The sequence below is a fragment of the Oryctolagus cuniculus genome, chromosome 7 (genome assembly GCF_051225735.1).
Source record: "Oryctolagus cuniculus isolate XC-2025 breed Fujian yellow rabbit chromosome 7, ASM5122573v1, whole genome shotgun sequence".
In the NCBI taxonomy this organism is placed as follows: domain Eukaryota; kingdom Metazoa; phylum Chordata; class Mammalia; order Lagomorpha; family Leporidae; genus Oryctolagus; species Oryctolagus cuniculus.
The window spans coordinates 38765778-38781624 of NC_142873.1; the positions used below are offsets into that span (position 1 = coordinate 38765778).

At 41.6% G+C, this 15847-nt stretch overlaps 1 protein-coding gene across 1 annotated transcript in view; it reads right to left on the bottom strand.

Annotated features, from left to right (window-relative positions):
• Positions 1-15847, bottom strand: part of SLAMF7 (SLAM family member 7) — a 44793-nt gene that overhangs the window by 28332 nt on the left and 614 nt on the right. The window lies entirely within an intron of this gene.

Genomic DNA, 15847 nt, shown 5'->3' on the forward strand with positions numbered 1-15847 from the left:
GAGACGAGGAGTCTCTCATACCCCAGGTCCCTTCCTGCACCCACACCAAAGGACTGGAAAGTAGGAACGCTTCAGGCAGGGCTGACTCATCTCTCGCCCTGCTGGTCTTCCACCCTAGTGTCTAGAGACTGGTTCTTCTTGGGTCTAACCACTACCTCTTTCATAGGTGAGCATTTACTATTCAGTTGGGGGAGAAAACAATTACAAGGCTTCTCTGAAACCTCTTTGCTCAACCTCCTTTGAGAAGTCCGAGCAGAAGGCAGGGGGAAGACATGCCCCGTGTACTCACTGTCAATGTATGCAATAAAACCACCATAATCCTGTTACAGTACGACCCTGGAACTCATCCTCCTGTCAGCCTTGTCACCCCATCTTACTTACTCTTGTCCAGTTGAGTGCTGAGCGGCTGAGCCCCAAACTCCCCAACCACGTTGCCTAGACTTGTGTCCTATTTCTGTCCCTCCCTCTTTTTTGGCCTTGGGCAAGTTGATTTTAATGTTTGATGCCCCAGTTTCTTCACTTGGAAAATGGGGAGAACCACAGTTCCTAATTCCCAATTGTAGCTATCAAATGGGGTAATCCATATTAAAATAGCCTAAGAGATTGCTTCCTAACTAGCAAGTCTTTGGTTAACACCAGTTGCTATTTTAATAAAATCATTTAAAAGTTTCTTATAACTTCTTTTTAAATTAATTAATAATCTATTTTATTTAAAAGGTAAAGAGACAGAGATGGATACAGAGACAGAGTTCTCTCATTCCCTGTTTCACTCTCCCAATGCTCTCAACAGCCAGGCTGACCCAGGCTGAAGCCGGGAGCCAGGAACTTGATCCATGTGGGTGACAAGGATGCAACTGAGCCATTCTCTGTTGTCTCCCATGGTGCCCATTAATAAGAAGCGAGGGTCAGGAGCAAAATTGAGGCTCAAATCCAAGGATTCTGAAATGGGATACAGGGGTTCCAAGCAGTATCTTATCCACTGATCCCTGAGAAATTCTAAGGAACCAGGCTTTGAGCTAAGGCACTTGGGATACTCAGTGAAGGCCCAGTCCCAGACTTCAGTGAGAAACGTGGGTGAGCCACATGCCTGGACCATCCCTCCTCCAGGCTTCTGTGCTCAGTGTTCATGTCCCTGCTTCCTCCCACTGCAAACGGAGCTATCTGGCCTCTCTAGGCAGACCACAGCACCCTGATGCCTCATCTCATACATCTTGACTCCTTGCTGCCCTCTGCTGACAAAGGTATGTCTTCCTTCTGTCAGGCTTGGGTTAGGGTGGAAAAGCGAGGTGCAGGGAGCACTGGCAGATGTGTAGAAGTGACAGACACGAACATTTACTACACGTAGTCCTGTTTCCACGAGGCTTGCACTCCAGATTGTAAATTCACACATTTTACTCATAAACTATAATTGTTTCTCAAGAGAAAAAAAAAGAGCTTGGTGGAAACTTCACATTTTGTCAATTGTTTGACAGTTCTGTAAATTAGGATAAATAAATTTACAAAGCATTTGGGAACCATTTTGTAGAAATTAAGGGTAGTTTTGCTATAAAACACACTATTAGGATGTAAGAAGACAAACTGTGCTAGTACACTAAGTTGAAAATGACCTCAAATCCAAGAGTGGAGACTGTGGTAGAAGAACTCACTGCCACAAGGTACTGACATACTCTGAGCAGCTGTGAGTTCATGGAAGAAGGCAGCAGTAAGCCCACAGTTCGCCTGGGTAATGAGTGCAGAGCTACTGTCAGTGGAAGCTCACCAAAAGAACACTCAAGTATCAGAGGTTAGTGAGTAGGTAGAAAATGTCAGTCTTTTTAAGAGGCATTCTTTTTTTAATTCTAATTTTTAATCAGTTTTTAAGATTCAATGTGATTTGTAGATATAATTCTAGAAACATAATGATATTTCCTTCCTCCCTCCCCCCTCTCCTTCCCACACTCTTGCCTTCTCCCTTTCTTTTTCTTTTTTTAGTTTTTTCAGATAACATATTTTAAATAGGCTTAATAGTTCACCATATAAGAAGTTTAACAAGTAAAAAGCAAAAAGACTGTAGTTTAGTGGAAATATAGATGATGGCTATAAACAACAATTGAATGGAAAAATGATCATTTCACCCATATATAGTAAATTTTAAAGTAATCACAAGCATTAAAGCTATAGTAATATAACATTCTTTTCTTAAAAGATTTTTTTAGTTTATTTGAAAGAGTTACAGAGAGAGGTAGAGACAGAGAGAGAGAGAGAGAGGTCTTCCATCCGCTGGTTCACTCCCCAGATGACCGCAATGGCTGGAGCTGAGCAATCCAAAGCCAGGAGCCAGGAGATTCCTCCAAGTCTCCCATATGGGTGCAGGGGCCCAAGGACCCAGGACATCTTCTACAGCTTTCTCAGGCTACAGCAGAGAGCTGGATCAGAAGAGCAGCTGGGACTTGAACCAGTGCCCATATGGGATGCTGGTACTTCAGGCCAGGGCTTTAACCCACTGTGCCACAGCGTGGGCCCCAGTAATATAACACCCTTAACCACTGGTTTCACAAAGCTATAAAACAAAGTTTTACGAAACTATATTTGCAGGGCTAGCACTGTGGTGTATTAGGTTAACCCTTCATCCACAGTGCTGGCATCCCAAATGGGCACCGCTGTTCCACTTTCCATCCAGCTCCCTGCTTATGGCCTGGGAAAGCAGTGGAAGATGGCTTGGGCCCCTGCACTTGTGTGGGAGACCCTGAAGAAGCTCCTGGCTCCTGGCTTCATATCGGCTCAGCTCTGGCTGTTGTCACCATTTGGAGAGTGAACTGGTAGATGAAGATCTCCCTCTGTCTCTCCCTCTCTCTTTCTGTAAATCTGCCTCTCAAATAAGTAAAACAAAACAAAACAAAACAAAACACTACAAATATTAGCAATACTGATGCACACATACATTTCTTTCTTTTTTGTTTATTTCCTAAAAGTTAGCTCCCACTTATATTTTTTAATTTATTTATTTATTTTTATTTGACAGAGTTAGACAATGAGAGAGAGAGACAGAGAGAAAGGTCTTCCTTCCATTGGTTCATCCTCCAAATGGCCGCCATGGCCGGAGCTATGCCAATCCAAAGCCAGGAGCCAGGTGCTTCTTCCAGGTCTCCCATGTGGGCGCAGGGTCCAAGCATGTGGGCCATCCTCCACTGCCTTCCCGGGCTATAGCAGAGAGCTTGACTGGAAGAGGAGCAACCGGGACTAGAACTGGCGCCCATATGGGATGCCAGTGCTGCCGGCAGAGGATTAACCAAGTGAGCCATGGCGCTGGCCCAGAGCTCCTACTTATAAAGGAGAACATGTGGTATGTGTCTTTCTAGAACCAGGTTATTTCATTCAACATGATGTTCTCCAGTTGCATCCATTTTGCTGCAAAGGATAGAATTTTATTCTTTTTTATAGCTGAATAATATTCCCATGTGTGTGTGTGTATATATATATATATATATATATATATACACACACACAACATTTTCTTTCTGAAGATAGACACCTCAATTGGTGCCAAATTTTAGCTATTGTGAACACTGCTGCTATAAACATGGTGGTGCAGGTATGTCTTTCATACATTGTGTTCAAGTCTTTCAGTTACATGCCCAGTAGTGAGACTGCTGGAACGTACAGCAAATCTATTTCTAGTTTTTAAGAAATCCTCACTGTTCTCCATAGTGGATGAACTCATTTACATTCCCACCAAGGGTTATATGAGTGTTCTCCATGGCCTACATCCTTGTCAACATTTGTTGTTCTCTGTTTTGGATTTTAGCCTTTCTGATAGGGATGAGATAATATCTCATTATGGCTTTGATTTGCATTTCCCTGATGGCTGGTGATGTTGATCATTTTTTAAAATATATGTTACATTTGATTTTAGCTAAAAGGTCAAGAAGCGATATTTTTAAATATATTTGTTGATCATTTGTATTTCTTTGAGAACTCTCTATGAGATCCTTTGCACATTTCTCAGCTGGATTAGTTGTTTTGTTTGTTGTTGAGTTTTTAAGTTGCTGACATATTTGGGATATTAGTCCTTTGTCAGATAGGTGGTTTCCAAATACTTGTTTCCATTCTGTTGGTTGTCTTGATCACTCCCTTTGCTGTGCAAAAGCTTCTGAGTTTGATATAGTCTGATTTATTTAGTTTTGCTTTTGTTGTCTGTGTCTGGGGGTCTTCTCCAGGAAGTTGTCCCCTACACCAATGTCTTGGAGTGCTTCCCCTACATTTTCTTCCAACAACTTCATAGTCTCAGGTCTTAAATTTAGGTCTTTGATCAATCTTGAGTTGAGTTTTGTATATGATGAGAGGTATGGACCTAATTTTATTCTTCTACATATATACATCCAGTTTTGCCAACACCATTTGTTGAATAGATTATCTTTACTCCACTGTATGATTTGAGCACTTCTGAAAAAAATCAGTTGGCTGTATGTACATGGATTAATTTCTGGGTTCTCTATTCTGTTCCGTTGATATGTGTATCAGGTTTTTTGCTAGTACCAAGCTGTTTTATTTTATTTTTTTATTTTTATTTTTTTTTGACAGGCAGAGTGGATAGTGAGAGAGAGACAGAGAGAAAGGTCTTCCTTTGCCGTTGGTTCACCCTCCAATGGCCACCATGGCCGGTGCGCTGCGGCCGGTGCACCGCGCTGATCCGATGGCAGGAGCCAGGTGCTTCTCCTGGTCTCCTATGGGGTGCAGGGCCCAAGTTCTTGGGCCATCCTCCAATGCACTCCCGGGCCACAGCAGAGAGCTGGCCTGGAAGAGGGGCAACCAGGACAGAATCCAGCGCCCCAACCGGGACTAGAACCCGGTGTGCCGGTGCTGCTAGGTGGAGGATTAGCCTGTTGAGCCGTGGCGCCAGCCCCAAGCTGTTTTAATTACTATAGCTTTGTAGTATACTTTGAAATCAGGTATTGTGATGCCTCCAGCTTAATTTTTCTTGCTGAGGATTGTTTTGACCATTCAGGTTATTTTAGAATTCCATATGAATTTATGATTATTTTTTCTAACTATAAAGAATATCATTGGTATTTTGATAGGGATTACATTGAATCTATAGGTTGCTTTAAGTATTATTGATATTTTGATGCTATTGATTCTTCTAACCTATGAGCAAGGAATATATTTCCATTTTTCTGTGTCCTTGATGATTTCATTTGTCAATGTTTGATAATTTTCATTGTAGAGATCTTTCACTTCTTTGGTTAAATTTATTCCTAGATACTGAATTTATTGCAGCATTTGTAGTACCATTTCTTTCTTGATTTCTGTTTCTGTGAGTTCCTTATTAGCGTACAAAAGGCTACTGTTTTTTGTATGCTTATTTCACAAACTGCAACTTTTACTGAACTGGTTTATCAATTCTAAGAGCTTCTTGGTAGAGTGTTTAGATTTTTTTCCATATACAACATCATGTCATCTGAAAACATGGATAATTTGACTTCCTCTTTTCAATTTTAATGTCCTTTATTTCTTTTTATTTTAAAGATTTTATTTAATTTTTTTATTTGAGAGGTAGAGTTACAGACAGTGAAAGGGAGAGACAGAGATAAAGGTCTTCCCTCCATTGGTTCACTCCCCAGATGTCCACAATGGCTGGAGCTGTGCCAATCCGAAGCCAGGAGCCAGGTGCTTCTTCCTGGTATCCCATGCAGGTACAGGGCTCAAGCACTTGGGCCATCTTCTACTGCTTTCCCAGGCCATAGCAGAGAGCTGATTGGAAGAGGGCAGCTGGGACTAGAACCAGCTCCCATCTGGGATGCCAGCACTGCTGGCAGAGGATTAACCTTTATTTCTTTCTCCTCTCTAATTTTCTAGTATTTTGTTGAGGATTTTTGCATCTATGTTTATCAGGGATATTGGGCTCTAGCGCTCTTTTTTTGTTGTGTCTTTCTCTGGTTTTAGATAATGTAATACCGACCTCATAGACTGAGTTTGGAAGGGTTCACACTCTGAATTGTTTTGAATAGTTGAAGAAGAAGTAGGATTAGTTTTTCCTTAAAACTTTGTAGAATTCAGCAGTGAAGCCACCCATTCTTAGGCTTTTCTAATGGATGTTGGGAGGCTCTTTCCTATTGATTCAATCTCAGTCTTGGTTATGGATTTATACAGGCTTTCTCTCTTCATGCATCAATTTTAGTCAATTGTATGTGTCCAGCAATCTATACATTTCTTTTAGATTTTTCCAAACTCTGGGTATGTAGCTATTTAAAATAATTCCTAATGATTCTTTGTGTTTCTGTGATATCAGTTATAACATCCCACTTTTCATCTCTGATTTTATTGATATGAATCTTCTTTCTTTTTTTGGTTAGTTGGACCAATGGTTTATCAATTTTGCTTATTTTTTTCAAAAAGCCAGCTCTCCATTTCACAATCTTATGTATGGTCTTTGAATTTCTATTTTGTTTATTTCTTCTCAAGTTTTTACTATTTCTTTGCTTCTATAATTTTGGAGCTTTTTTTCAGATCTTGGAGATACACTGCTAGATCATTTATTTGATAACTTTCCATTTTTTTGTTATAGGCACTTATCGTTATAAACTTTTCTCTTAACAGTACCTTTGCTATATTCCATAAGTTTTGATATGTTGTGTTTCCATTCTCATTCTACCCAAGGAATTTTTAACCCTCCATTTTGATTTCTTCTGTGACTCTTTTTTCATTCAGAAGAATGTTTTTCAGTATCTATATTTTTTAGAGTTTCTATTGTTAATTTCCAGCTTTATTCCATTGGGGTCAAAAAAGGTATGTGATATTATTTTAATTTTTTTTAATTTCTTGAGACATTTTTTATGGCTTAGTATATGATCTATCCTAGAGAATACTCCATGCATTGATGGAAAGAATGTGTGTATGTGTATTCTGCAGCTATGGGTTGAAATGTTCTATAAATATTTACTAGGTCCATTTGGTCTATAGTGTATATTAGCTCTATGGTTTCTTTGTTGATTTTTTTGTCTGGTTTATCTACCCATTGATGAAAGTGGGTTGTTGAACTCCCCCATTGTTTTGGAGTTTATGTGATCCTTTAGGTCTATCAACATTTGTTTTATAAAACTGGGTACCCTAGCATTGGGTGCATGTTCCTTTACTATGGTCACATCTTCTTGTTGAAATGGTCCCTTAATCACTGCATAATGACCATCTTTGTCTCCTAAAAGTTTTGATGTTAAAGTCTATTTTGTCTGATATGAGTATAGCTACTCCTGCTTGCTTTTTATTTCCATTTACATGGAAAATATTTTCCTATCCTTTCACTTTCAGTTTGTGTGTATCTTTGTTGGTGAATTTTGTTTCCTGAAGGCAGCATATAGATGGGTCTCATTTTTACCCATTCAACCAGTCTGTATTTTTTATTTGGGGAATTTAGTCCATTTACATTCAAGGGTATTAATGATAAGTAATGACTTGGTCCTGCCATTTTTTCATAAATATTCATATTGTTTGTTTAGAACCTCTTTTGCTCTTTTATTAGTAGGTTTTCTATCTTCAGGTTTTTTCATGATGTGGATTGTCTTTCTCGATTTCTGTCTATAGTGCATCCTTAAGCATCATTTGAAGACTCACAGAGGAGCAAAAACTCTTTCAATATTTGCTTGTCTTGAAAATTCTTTAATTCACTTTCATTTATGAATGACAGCTTCTCTGGGTAAAGAATTCTAGGTTGGTACATTTTTCTTTTAGGACTTGGAGTAAATGTCTCCATTCTTTCCTGGCTTGTAGAGTTTCTGTTGAGACACCTGCTGTCAATCTGATAGGAGATCTTTCATAGGTGATCTGGCATTCCTCTCTTGCAAATGTTAGTATATTCCATTTATGCTTCACTTCTGAAAGTTTGACTAAAATAGGTTGATGTGAGGATCTTTTTCAGATAATTCCTATTTGAGATTATATGTGTTTCCTGGATTTGGATGTTCATATCTTTCTCTAACTTGGGAAATTGTTCTTCTAGGGTTTCACTGAATAATTTTTCTAAGTCATATCTTCAGGAACTCCTAAGACTTGTATATTTGCTCATTTGATAGTATCCCTTAGATCCCAAACAGATTGTTTTCAGTCTTTCTAATCTCCTCCTTCTTCTTTTTCTTCTTTTTGTCTGACTGAGCTATTTCAAAAGATCTGTCTTCCAGATCAGTTATTCTTTCTTCTGCCTCGCCAAGTTTGTTGTTAAGCCTTGCCACTGTATTTATATTTGATTAATTGAATACTTTGCTTCTAATATTTCTGTTTGGATATTCTTCGACATCCCTGTCTCTTTGATGAATTTTTCATCCAAGTCATGCATTAACTTCCTAATTTCATTTACCTGTTTCTCTCTATTTTTTTTAGTGACTTTGCAATAATTATTTTGAATTCCTTTTCAGGCATTTCATCCCTCCTTCATCACAGCCCAACATTGATGCATTATTGTGTTTGTTTTAGGGGGTCATGTTGCCTTTCTAGTTCATGTTCCTTATGCTTCAACACTTGTTTTTATCAATCTGGGGCAACTCTTGTTGCCATCACCTCTGGAAGATAAGGTTTTTTGTTTTATTGAAGATTTTATTCCTGAAAATGTGCCTCTGGGGCTTGATGGAGTGCCTAAGGTTTACACTTGAGTTCCAGGGGTGTGTTCTGGGTGGGGCCAAAGAGATCTGGCCACCATTTATGTGTAGAGCAATAGTCCAAAGTGACACCCAAGATGGGCATGGTAGAGTGTTTCTGGCTACAGTCAGGGGATCAGGGGTGTTTGAGCAGGCTAGTGTGTTCACAGTCCCAACCCTTCTCTGTGCTAGGGTGAACCAGCTAAATCACAGCCTAGATTGAGCTTGTGGTGTCAGTGCACCTTACCCACCCAGGTGCACACACTATCTGGAGATCTCATCCACTCCACAGTGTGTCCCTAGACCCCTCTACATGATCTGTAGCTAGAATGCTGGGAGTTCTGAGTCTCTGCAGTCAAGCTGAATGGTCCCCAGTGACCTCCAGCAGCAACAGGACTGACCACTGTTCCCTGAGTCAGGACAGAGTTCAACTGTGAGTTCGCCACAGCAAATTGAGTATGGCGTTTGGTGGGAGGAAGGGGAGAGATGCAATGTGGCCTCCCTTCATGGAGCAAAGTGATGATGCAGACCCTTGCCAGCTCCTCAGGCTTGACTCAGTGCCAATGAAGACCATAGACTTCTCCCTCAAAGCCACCAGTGGCAGGGGCCACAGCAGCCTCTTCTTACTCTGCCAATATGTCCTTTCTCAGCTAGGAGCTGGGCATGTAGATGCAGGCATGGCTAGTGGTACAACTAGCAGTGGTATGTCTCTCCTCTCTCCTTGCTGCCTCTGGAGTCTTATATTTTGTTACTTCTCCAGTGAAAAATTCTCTCAATCAGAGCCCTGGGAATGTGGTCCTTCCTGTTTTTTCTGTTAGCTTTCCAGGGCTGAGGCCAATGCTGCTTCTCACTATTCAGCCATCTTCTACTTATTTATTTATTTGAAAGGTAGAGTGACACAGAGAGAGACACAGAAAGACAAACAGAGACATCTTCCACTTTCTGGTTCACTCTCCAAATGGCCAAAACAGCCAGGGCTGGGCCAGACTAAAGCCAGGAGATAGGAACTCCATCTGTGTCTCCCATGTGGATATCAGGAAGCCAATTACTTGAGCCATCACCTGCTGCTTTCTCAGGTGTCTCAGGTGTAATGGCAGGAAGCTAGATCAGAAGTGGAGGAGCCAGGGCTGGATCAGCACTCTGATATGGGATGCAGAGGTTCCAAGTTCTGACCACAGTGCCCAGCCCAAAAATTCAGTCTTAGAAGAAACATGAATCTAGTCCTCATCATTTCTTTTGAGTGACCATCTTGTTGTACTCATATTCCACCAGCTATGGGAAACTCATGACCTTTGAGGCCTACCTCTACATTCCTGGATAGAACCAGTGCTTTGAAAGGACTCAGCATGTCTGCCAGCTGACTTAATCTGAAACACCTCTATTAACCCCCCTCATTACCTACTTTTGCTTTTTTGCAATGTCCCCTCTCATGCATGACTTTACATCCTGCTTTTTCTCTCCTCTGAGTATGCACATTCCCCTACACATTTATCAAGCACTTTTCCTCTTTCTAGGCTCTCTTAATCTTACATCTGCTCTGGTCTACGTTTCTCATCCTCATGTTCTACTGTGAGTTCCAGAAGTAAAACAGGTTCTCAGTGAGGGTGTACTACACACCTTCAAGGTGTGCATCTAATAGGAAACAGTGCATTTTGTTTCTTAACTGATATGGTAATGTCTGGGCACTAGAACTCTGTGTTCAGAAAGTCATGTTACAGAGTACAAACTGCTACAAGAACTCACATGTAAGGCATGATGTTAAGACTAGCATCACAGGGAAATGCTTTACTGGGGCAGGCAAGGGATTTACCTCCTGAGACTATAACAGCATAGCAAAAGTTGTAACAGTTCTATTCAAATAATGGAAGTGATGGCAGGTGGCCAAGAGAACAGTGTAATAATTGTGAATGTAACTGAACTTCAGAAAAAAATACATTTATTTGAAAGAGAGGAAAAGAGAGAGAAAGACAGAAACAGATGGACAGATGTAATTTATGCACTAATTCACTCCCAAAAAGCAAAAACCTGGGCTGTGTCAGGCTAAAGCCATGAACTAGAAACTCCATATAAGCATGTATACCCTCATCTGCTATCTCCCAAGTATATTAGCAGAAAGATGAATTGGAAGTGGAGATGAGACTTGATCCCAGGCACTCAGTCATTGGATACAGATGTTCCAAATGGTGGCCAACCCACTGCACCACAACACAGGCCCTACAGTTGAGCCCCTTTTAGTGAATTGCTTCTACCACAGAAAAGTAGAGATCCACTGTTTTAAACCCTTTGTTGGGATCCCTATCTCTGTTGACTGACTGTTGCTCAAATCTGCAAGATCCAAAATGAGAAGGGGCAAGGGTACCTCTTTCTATACTCCTTTAACCTCCAGAAAGAATTTGAAAATGTTAGCCAACCACAAAGTTAGGGGACAGTCCCCAAGAATCCCCTCACTTCTGACACAAACTTGCAAATTCAGGGACTTCCCAAAACCAAAGTGAAGCTTAATAATTCATTGGAAGGACTCACAGAATTTACAGAAAGCTGCCAGGCTCACAATTAGGGTTCTTGATAATAGAAAAGTTCCCTCATAAATAACATGCTATGTGTATATGAAGCCCCAGAGAAAGAGTAATCCCATTTACAGCCATAAGTGAGAAAGGAGCAGAGTGAAGGACCTGATTTGGGGAGATGCCAATAAGAAGAATGAACACAGCAGACAGAATCAGAAAGCAGGAGTGGGGTCCTGGAGAACAAGAGAACATAACGTTCCATGGGAGGAATGGGCAGTGGAGCATATATTTAGGGGAGGCTTGAGAAAATGACCAAAAGCAGCAGCTGAACTTGGTACCATGTCACAGATTGGGTGGCTTGGGGAGGGCAGAAACCCATCTGTGCTGGATAGAGATGAGGGGGCAAAGACGGTGACTGAGCATCGTTATGGCTAACACATAGACAGGTACCGCTCATTGCTTTGGAAGTGGGTGGGAGCAAGGGTAAGGTGGTATACCTAGACTGGATTTTATTTATTATTATTATTTGAGAGAGAGAGAGAGAGATTGAGAGAGAATCTTCCATTTGCTCCTTTACTCCTCAAATGACCACAATGGTCATTTACTCCTCAAATGGTCAGGGCTGTGTCAGGACAAAGCCAGGATCAAGAAACTGCAACCTATTTCCCACATGGGAAGCAGGGAGTATTAAGGCCTGAGCCATCTTCCACTGCTTTCCTAGGCTCATCAGCAGGGAGCTGGATTGGAGCAGCCGAGACTCAAACTGGCGCTCCAATAAAGGATCTGATGTTACAGGTGGCACCTTAACTTACTTTGCCACAATGTTGGCCCCTAGACTGGCTCTTTATTTTTTTAAAATATTTTTTATATATTTATTTGATAGGTAGAGTTACAGACAGAGAGAGACAGAGAGAAAGGTCTTCCTTCTGTTGGTTCACCCCCCAAAATGGCCACAACAACCAGAGCTGTGCTGATCCGAAGCCAGGAGCCAGGTGCTTCCTCCTTGTCTCCCATGTGGGTGCAGGGGCCCAAGCACTTGGGCCATCCTCCACTGCACTCCCGGGCCACAGCAGAGAGCTAGACTGGAAGAGGAGCCACCAGGACTAGAACCGGTGCCCATATGGGATGCCGGCACCACAGGCAGAGGATTAACCAAGTGAGCCACAGCACCGGGCCTAGACTGACTTTTACGCAGGGTGAGCAGCTGACTGAAAGCCTGCATTGTATCTGTGGAGCAGGCAAGATCATCAACTAAGAAAAGGAGATGAGACGCAATGGGTGCTAGAGGGTAAGCACGAAACATTGCTATTATCTCTGAGGATGAGGATGGGAAGCTGACCAGGAATGAGTAAAAGCATTATTGGCTGCACTAAAGGTTTAGATAAGACTTGACCCAGTGCATCCAGAAAGATGACAGTCAAGCTTGTGGCCTCCATCACTGCCCACCCACTTCCTGCCAACTCTTTTACAATGTGGCTTTAGCTCCTTCAGACACTGGATTTACAGTTCTCCCACAACCTCCTAAGCAACCTGGGTAATACAAACATATTGGGATTTGAATCCCAAATTCAGCCCTATTAATTTGCAAATGTGAACACCTTGACTTCTTTGAGCTTCAGTGCCTTCCTATGTGAAACAAGTTGGTAATGCCTACCTACCTCATAGAGTCCCTGTGAGAAGCAAATGAGATAATAGGAGAGTACTTCAAGGAGTTACTGTAAAATGGACTTAAAAGGTGAGGGTATTTTGTTGCAGAAAAAAATCTATGCATGGAAGACTTATCAAAAAGTTCATGGAAATGAATATTATGAAAAAAAACACACCTGGATTTCAAAAAATTGTTGCAATAAAGTGAACTTTTCTTTTAAAATCCTTTTCAATGAACTTTTTTTTTTTTTTTTTGACAGGCAGAGTGGACAGTGAGAGAGAGAGACAGAGAGAAAGGTCTTCCTTTGCCGTTGGTTCACCCTCCAATGGCCGCCGTGCTGCGGCCGGCGCACCGCGCTGATCCGATGGCAGGAGCCAGGAGCCAGGTGCTTTTCCTGGTCTCCCATGGGGTGCAGGGCCCAAGCACCTGGGCCATCCTCCACTGCACTCCCTAGCCACAGCAGAGGGCTGGCCTGGAAGAGGGGCAACCGGGACAGAATCCGGCGCCCTGACCGGGACTAGAACCCGGTGTGCCGGCGCCGCTAGGCGGAGGATTAGCCTAGTGAGCCGCGGCGCCGGCCCTTCAATGAACTTTTTGAAACACCCTCATATATGTCAAGCCCCTTTGCAAAGCCTGGCTCATGTGCTACTTGTTAACTGGTAGTTATTTTCTTCCAAGTCTGTAATTCTTCCTTAGTGTTCTTTATCTTCCACTGTTCTGGAGTAACTAGCACTATTCTCCTGCAATTTGATTGCTTGGCATTCAGAACGCATCTGCCCACAGAAGTTGTTGTGAATAGTGTTAGACTATATCAATCTAACTTCCTGCTCTCAGATGGATATTAGATGTGTAAAAGAGAACACACATTTCCTTGGAACCAATGTGTCATCCCATTTTTAATTCAAAGACCAATAGTAAGGCTGGAACTTGTGAATAAACTGATTCTGAATGGTTTTCAGGTTCAAGTTTAAGAGAATGTACTCAAAGAATACCCTCATAGTGCCAGTTATCACACAGTCAAAATCTAACTTCCACACATGAGGAAAAGACAGTGCATCTGGTCACATATATAGGCTGATTATTTTCCAAATGTAGACTGGGCTTCTGTTATGTTCCAAGTGTGTTCACCAGGCAGGATGAGGCATAAAACTATATTTGTTCTTCCACTTGCAATAAAAATGATTAGAATAAATGTTAGTAAGATACATTACCATGTATATGTAGAAATACATACATAGTCATCAGATTGCCAGAAGAGATTGGAGGATTTACCAAATCTGAGCAAAAGGAAAGAGTCAAGAACAGAAAGATGGTCAAAGCATTTGGGAGCAGGACATCTTCTAAGAATGAGCACATGGACCTAAATGGAACTCAGCCATGTAGAGGGAAAAGATTCATAGAGTGTTTGCCTCAGTTTAGGTCACACCAATCACAGGTGCTGTGAGCTTGGTAAACTCTCTTTCCTACTCCCCAAGACAGCTGTGCCAATGATAACCACTTTCTGCTGGTCCCAATTGCATTGACCCTACTACATCTTGTAGCAGATAATCTAACCCTCTGTGTTCATGAACCAAGGTATTAGGTGTGGTCCCCAAACTGCAGACCCATTCTCAGTGGAAAAGATGTCCTTTCTCTTGTACATTGGTGCAATGGAGACACTGCTTCTTTCTCTTTAAGGAATGTGACCCACCAACTGTACCCTTACTTTTCCTTATTTTAATACCATTCTATCTATTGACTCTTCTCTGACCCATATGTGTATTTAATTACCTCCATTAGAAATAATTAAGATCACACTTGGGTTCAGTGGTAAGAGTTACCACCTCTTTCTCCACTCTAGGTACAAATCTCCCTTTCCCTTTCTGTAATCACCAATGTTTAAAACTCTATCTAGCTTTATTAAATGACCATAATTTTGTCTTAAATTACTATGATGCTTTAAGTAACACATGGGCAGGTCATGGAGAGTGATATACAACAACTGTCAAACTCCCCTCCTCCATGCACTACCAAAGTTAAAAGGTCACCAAAAACCCCAATTATGTCTTAATCAGATGTTCTGAACAGGGAACTTTGATGCAAATGTCCTCAACTAAGAGCAACTTTGCCTCCACAACAGACAAATGACCATGTCTGGGGACATTTTGGTTGTTACACCTGAGGCCAGGAATGTGCCACTGGCATGTAAGGGATAGAGTTCAGGGATGCTGCCGACCCTCTTCAGGGTGCAGGCTAGCTCCTCACAGCAAAGAATTAACAATCATCCTTACCTCATTGTAGTGTAATGGATTAAACTGCTGCCTGTAGTGCCGGCATCCCATATGGGCGCCAGTTCAATTCCCAGCTGCCCCATTTCTGATCCAGCTCCCTACTAATGTGCTTGGGAAAGCAGTGGAAGATGGCCCACAGTCCTTGGCCCCTGCACCCACATGAGAGACTCAGATGAAGCTCCTGGCTCCTGGTTTCAGCCTGGATCAACCCTGGCCGTTGTGGCCATTTGTGGAGTGAACCAGTAGATGGAAGATCTCTCTCTCTTTCTGTAATTCTACCTTTCAAATAAATAAAATAAATCTTTTTTAAAAAGAGAATTATCCAGCCCAATATACCTACAGTATATTTAAGTTAATTTGTTAACAATTTATGAGCCTAATTGACTTTTGATGAAATAAAACAAAAGCTGCAGAATTCTCAGTATCCATAATCTACAAAGGAAACCATAGCTTGAATAATTTCAATATTGCCACTGGGAGGTCCAGATTGCCTACTCCTGGAATCTAATATCTTTGAGAGTGTGTATTTGGATTTGTGAGAGAAGAGAACTTTTTAATACTGTGATTCTCCCCAGCAAGATGTGTGTACCAAGTTGCTGATGTGTGCTTGCTGACATTAGGAAATCCATCCTCTTCTTCCAAAGCGCAAGAAAAGACAGTTGTTCTCATCCCATCTTTTTTTTTTTTTTTTGGACAGGCAGAGTGGACAGTGAGTGAAAGAGACAGAGAGAAAGGTCTTCCTTTTTCCATTGGTTCACCCCCCACAATGGCCGCTGCAGCTGCCGCGCTACACCAATCCGAAGCCAGGAGCCAGGTGCT